The following is a 6,232-nucleotide window of genomic DNA, read 5'->3' as shown; positions in this document are numbered from 1 at the left end:
AGGGACAGCCCAGGTCCTGGAGGAATCCAGGTCTTGGCGTCTGCCACTAGCTTGGGGATGGTGAGAGCAGTGTGGCTGGCAGACGGCCAGGCTGGGGACGAATCACTGCAGGACCCCAGGGGCTTGTTCCTGGGCCTGCCCCTCACTGCTGCCCAGTGGTGGCGTCTCCTCTGGACCTGGCCCCCCACCATACCCTAAGAGCACCCTTGAGGGGCAGGGCAGTGGGGGAGGGGCTGTATCATGCCCCCACCTGACTTGGGGGCCCTCAAGGTAGATGCAAGGCTTCCTGCTGCCAGGCTGAACATGCCGGTGTCAGCCCAGCACCCCAACACCTGCACGAGCAGCTGCTTGGAGGAGGGCACTGAAGCACCCCAGCAGCCCACGTCCACACAGGCTCCACTTTAAAATGACCACCTTGCTTCAGAAAGGAGGTGGGTGCTGTCCAAACTGAGCCACAGGTTCAAGGTCCCTGAGAGCCGTGCAGCTGAGGCTGTGGGACCCAGCGGGCCCTCCACCAGGACTGTAAGCACATCTCGGCAGGGCGCTGAGGGCCGGGTCCAGCAGTAGACTGGCGGGAGCTCCAAGCCAGCCACCACCTAAGGGGACCTGAGGTGGCAGGCAGCCCACACCCACGGTGGAAGAGGGGCACGCTGCTGAGTTTCGAGATGGGCGCCAGAACACGGAGCTGGGAGTTGGTCCTCTGGCCACACAGGTTGATAACCAGTAGGAGGGTAAGCACAGGAGACGCAGGTTTAAGAAACTGAGACTCCTTAATCAGATTTATTGTCCTCTAAGACAATTTAGCATCTCAAAGTTCGCATTCTACAGTCATACAAACTTTAGTTATTAGCATCAGAAACACAAAAACATTGCAAGACCTCAAAACACAAATAAATACCAAATAAAACCACACACAATGTACAGTAAACAGAAATATAAAACATAATAATGCTATCAGGAAATCAGACATGTTGCCAACTCATATGAACAACATCATTATTGCTGAGCAATAACTTACACTGTCTTTTTGTTTTTTTCTTAGAAGAGCAGAAAAACACAGGCCGTGAGCCACTGGTCACGATCACTTGGACTATCAAGATGGGTCCGCACGGCGAGCGGTCGCTACAGATGGCGACTTCAACACAGGCAGGTTCAAAGTAGAGTCAAATGACAGAAGGGCCTTCTTTGGTCTTTGTTTTTGGGTAACAGAACTGAACGCAAGAGGTGTACCGTTGGAGAACAAAATTCCAAACGTCCCACGCACGGCCTTCTACCTCGGCTCCCCATCCCTTCATCAGAGGCCGTCCCACAGACAGCTCTGAGTGGCCCTTGGATAGAACGCCGGCTTTTGTGGTCTCCAATTAAGTCATTTAGTTTGAAGGTGATCTTGTCTAAGGGGACTATGTCATGAAGCCACCACTGTCACAGGAGTGGCACAGTGATCCCGGGCTTTTGACCTTTTCACGGCGAGAGTTCACAAGACAGACTGGACAGCACACAGCTGGGGATGGAACGCAAGCTCTGCTTGGGCCTCGGGCCTCGGCCATAGCACCACTGGCCACCCTGTCACAGTGCCATGCCTCTGCCCTGAGCTGCGTCCAGGACACACCTGAGGCAGGTGGAAAACACCTGGGAGGGTTCTGGGCTGTTGCGATGGGCTGCAAGCCTGGGTCCTGGACACCATGTGCCTGAGACCGCCAGCACCAGCCAGGACGAGAGCAGTCACGACCAGGTGGCCCACCGCACAGACCACCCCAACCTGGGCGGCAGCGGGCACGTCTACTCCGGAGCAGACAGCCGTGGAGATCTGTGGAGGCTGCGCAGACCTGCGTGACGCACACTCCCTGCCCCCCTCACACTCAAGTGCAGAGCTCTTGGCTCTCCCTGGGCCCCCCTCTACAGCCCAGTGAGTAAAAGGGAACTACCTCACCGCTCTGCCTGGGCCTCTGCGCTGTGCTCACTACCAAGGGGAGGAACCTGCGGGAGAGGGGTCGGGCAGGAGCCCTGTGGGGGTCTGTGCTGACTGACCCACAGTGACCCCCGGGGACAGCAGCACAGCCACTTTCCTGGGGCTATCTGGCTGGACAAATGACAAGAGTCCCTGGGCCACTCCTCAACCTGCAGAGGGAGGGTGTCGGCCCAGCTGCGGGAATGGGCGCCTCCGTCTCCCCTCAGCTGACAGCACTTACCAGCTCTGGGTGCTGCTGTGGTTTAAGGCTCGGACCACACACCCTTTCTTTGCTGGTGCTGACCCCAAGGGTGCCAGGCCTGCCATGGGTGACCGCTACTGGACAGTCGGGCCAGGAGCACTGCTAATGATGGTGCTGGGACAGACGTCTGCTAGGACACGTGGCCCTTGCTGACTGAGGACCCTAGAGCAGACTGAGGCGGCCAGGGGAGGCCTGGCTGCCCCATGGGACTGCCTCACACCTGGCACCCTCACCAAGGTAGGCCACATGTGGTCAGGGGAAGTCTTGGGGCGCCAGGCCTGTCGAAGAACCGACTCAGGCACAGTGCCCATGGGCTGTGGGGGTGGGGGAGCAGCCATCCGGGTGGCAGCCACAGGAGGGACAGGGACAGGGCCGGGAAGAAGAAAAGGAGGGTGAGGCAGGAAGAAGCTTCTTGAGCAGAATCTCCCTTCTACTAGCCATCTTGTCATCAAGAGGCCGGGTGGTGTCCCTCAGCAGAGGTGGCTCTGGGAAGACGGGTCACATGGGCTGGCGTGTCACATCCTTAACCCTGAAGAGGCTCTCTGGGCCTTTCCCATGGCCTTAGACCCGGTTTACACAAACTCCTAGCTTTTACCCTGTCATCTGGTGACAGCCTGGGAAGCAGAAAAGCCCAGCTAGAAAGAGAGGGCCAGCGGCCCACCCGGGGCTGGGGTGTCCCTTCCAGAGAGTCTAGTGAGGCCCCCAGATACCCACTCGCTGGCCCACCAATGCTGCTGGACAGGCCCCTCGCTCTCAGCCAACTGCAGCCTGGCCCCACATGGCACAGATGCACTCCAGCTCCGGCGACCAGCACTCCCCGGCACACGCCTTGGAACCCAAGGGCCAGACTCGGGCCCACAGGCAGCCACGGCCTGTGTGTGGCTCAGCTCGGCCTGAGGGGAGCTGCTGCAAGGGGCCTGAGTGGCCGCCCCGGGTCGCCTCCCCTGCAGTGGGGAGCAGCGACGGGTGGTCCACGGTGCGGAGGCAGCAGTCGGGGTACAGAGGAGCCAGGGCAGCAGACCGCCTGGGCTCACGCGCACAAAACTCAGTGCTGGTTCCTTTAGAGCAGCGGGACAGTTCTGACCTGCTGGGAATTCTGTCCTTTGAAGAAAATGGGATGCCTGCCCACGGACACAGTGTACAGCCACCCTGCGCTTTCGTGGCTGAGACCCTGTGAGGTGGAGAGGGCCTCGGCACCAGGAGAGCACAGCCCGAGGCTGGCCCCAGGAGGTGAGCACCAGAGGAGGGCCCCCAGGAGTCCTAGGATGGAATAGCACAGGCACGTCCACTGGGAGGAGGGCCACCTCCAACACCACCACTGACCGCCCCTGCGGGGAGAGACCTGGGGCGTCTGTTCTAGGGCAGTCCATGCCCCATCCCTAGCTCTCTGCCCCAACCGTGGAGGGTGCAGCTCGGCCACGCTAACGCCTTTATCCTGGGAACAGTGACAGCTACTTAAGTCGCACCCCTGCTCAGGTGGCAGGCCAGGAGGGTCCCACTGCGTTCCTAGGAGCATCTGTCTGAGAAGGGCCATGGGAAAGTGCCCAGCAAACACGGACACTTCTGAGTGCTTCCTGGTGGCCAGACCCAAACCAGGCTCAAACCCAGAGAACAGGGAAGCGGTGTTAGCAGAACGAGGAAGGTGGTGCTCATCCTAGATCCGTTAACATCACACGCACTTTCGGCAAGGGGACAGGGGCTGCAGGAGTTTCCCTGTTAATATCTGTTCTAGGAAAGCCCCCTAAAACCAGGCTAGACACGGCCCAGTGGTCCTACCTCCTCCAGACCTCCAAGGTCAAACCCAGGGGACTGGCCTGGAGGTGGTCAGGGACAACATCAAAGGAATGTCGTCGCACGACTTTGCAGGCCGCCCTTCCTCTGTGAGCAGGGACACATGGACTACATCGCAGGGCGGAGCCGTGACCCTGATGTGCCCCCACAGCAATTCCAGGAGATGGAGGAAAAAGGTGGATGAACCGAGCGTTGACCACAAGAGGCATGATGGGGCTGGGGGCCAACGGGGTCACTCACGAATGCATGGGGTGGGTGCGCGACAGGAGGGCGCTTCCAGCAGGCACTGGGGCGAAGGCACACCCAGGACAGGCGGCAGCACCAGAGACAAGGTAGGCCACTGGGCACCAACCCAGCTGTCCCCGTGTGACGGAGGGGAGAGCCCAGGGGCAGGCAGTCTGAAGGGTGCCGCCCAGCTGGCCAACTGTGGGCGCGTCTTCCGGACGAGCGGCACAGATGCAGAGGCTCACACGCTGGTTTAGCCCAAGAAGCACCCGTCACGTGTAGCACCCATCAGTGGGAGGAGCACCATGGAGCGTGGTGCATAGCAGGGGCGCGGCCGGGGCTGCAGGCTGCTCATCACAGTTGGACCGTGGAGGAGTAAACAGTGAGCCGAGTGCCGTCCGGCACACGCAGGCCAGCGCTGCGGCCCTGGGCCAGCCTCCCCGGCGGGGCAGTAGTTCAGGGACACCCACAGGCCAGCCTGCCCAGGCCCCGGAGCGGCGGTCTCTGGAATGCGGAGAGGGCTCTGCTTTGAGCTGTGTGAGCACCCGTGCCCAGTGGGGGCACAGGACGGTGCGGCTCCTGCCCCACACCTGCCTCCTTTGGAGTGGAACTGGGCAGCTCAGTTTTGGGGCCTAAAGGTTTGGAATCTGTGCTAATTAAGCAGTGGAGGCTCGAGAAGCCGCGTGAGAGCCTGGCCTCCCCTCTGCAGGGACAGGGTTGTCTGAGGGCCCTTGTCAAGACAAAGATCTAGTGGAGGAGAGAAAAGTCTGGTTAAGCGATCACTTTCCAGAAAGACGCCAAATGCAAACCAGGGTCGAGAAGCAGCATGTCACATCTAAGGCACATGAACTGCCACCATCTCTACATAAAGATGTCACTTTTGGAGATCACAGACAAAACGCAGCAACACGACAGGATGGAGAGCACGTCTGCCCGGGCCTCCCTCAGCACGAGCCGCCTGCCCACCCCCGACACCTGACCCTGGGGACCAAAGGTCGGTGCTGTCAGCCGTGGAGAGCTCGTCTAAAACACGTGGGGCAGAATTTTAAAAACCTACAGGATTTTGTTTAGAACTCCAAAGTTCAACTAATGCCCTATTTTAGGGTGAAAACAATTATAAATCTGAAAATGATGCACAGCATCCATGAGCAATGTCCCTTTCATAATAGTTTTGAAGTAGTGTCAGTAACTACGACAGGTATTGAAGGTTTACATTTCTAACGAGAAATAACAACAGATTGATATTCTCTTTCCTATCACAAGTGATAACCAGTGTTTGATATTTTACATTTTCTTCCAAGAAATATCAGTCTATCAACGTTTTAAAATAAAATGTTTGCAGTTAACAATTATTTGTAGAACCTTAAATTAAAAAATGATTCTGATTTTAGAGACTTTCAAAAAAAGACCTAGGTATACTTCAGGGTCTTCTGACAAACAAATTATTAAAACAGAGACCAGATGAGGCCTTAAAAATAGACAATATACTATATTTGAAACAAGACTGCACTCTTGAGCTTCAGGATGAGTAAGTATATCAGAACTGCGTGATTACCCCAGAGTCTCCTTTCCCAACATGCTGACAGGTCCGCTACCCCCACGTGTGTGAGTGCACTGTTTTTGGTGTTCAAGTTTAAGGAAGAAAAAATCATGTTTCTTTTGTTTAGCATATATGTTTTCCACCTTAATTAACTAGATCTTTAAAAATGAAATGAAAACCTCCTCTGACAGCAGTATGTATCTCGTCGAAGGATAAATAGTTCTCCAGAGAGCGGTGCTAGTCTATTAGAAACGTGTCAGGGTGTGTCTTCACGTGTGGCTCCTCCGCCGGCTGCATTCGCCTTCCGCCGCTTCCTCTGTCCCACCAGGTTCCTCTGAACGCGAGGACCGCAGTGAAGACAGAGCGGCCCACCCCCGAGGAGTTGCCTTCTGCTAAACCCACCGCCCCAGCTCCTGGTCAGGGGTCGGGCAGGTCTGAAGTATCCACTATGACTTTAATATAAATC

The 6,232-nt window shown here is 57.0% G+C and overlaps 1 protein-coding gene across 1 annotated transcript in view; it reads right to left on the bottom strand.

Annotated features, from left to right (window-relative positions):
- Positions 1-766: 766 nt before the first annotated feature.
- The window catches only part of TRAF3 (TNF receptor associated factor 3), a 128,287-nt gene continuing 122,821 nt past the window's right edge, over positions 767-6,232 (bottom strand). Inside the window, exon 15 of the mRNA XM_006160026.3 lies at positions 767-6,164. The gene's annotated coding sequence lies outside the window, so the exon portion shown is untranslated. The remainder of the gene's footprint in view (positions 6,165-6,232) is intronic.

This window comes from Tupaia chinensis, unplaced genomic scaffold (assembly GCF_000334495.1).
Source record: "Tupaia chinensis unplaced genomic scaffold, TupChi_1.0 Scaffold000671_2, whole genome shotgun sequence".
Classification (NCBI taxonomy): Eukaryota; Metazoa; Chordata; class Mammalia; order Scandentia; family Tupaiidae; genus Tupaia; species Tupaia belangeri.
Note: the sequence above shows the minus strand (reverse complement) of the source record. Positions and strands in the feature narration are given on the sequence as shown.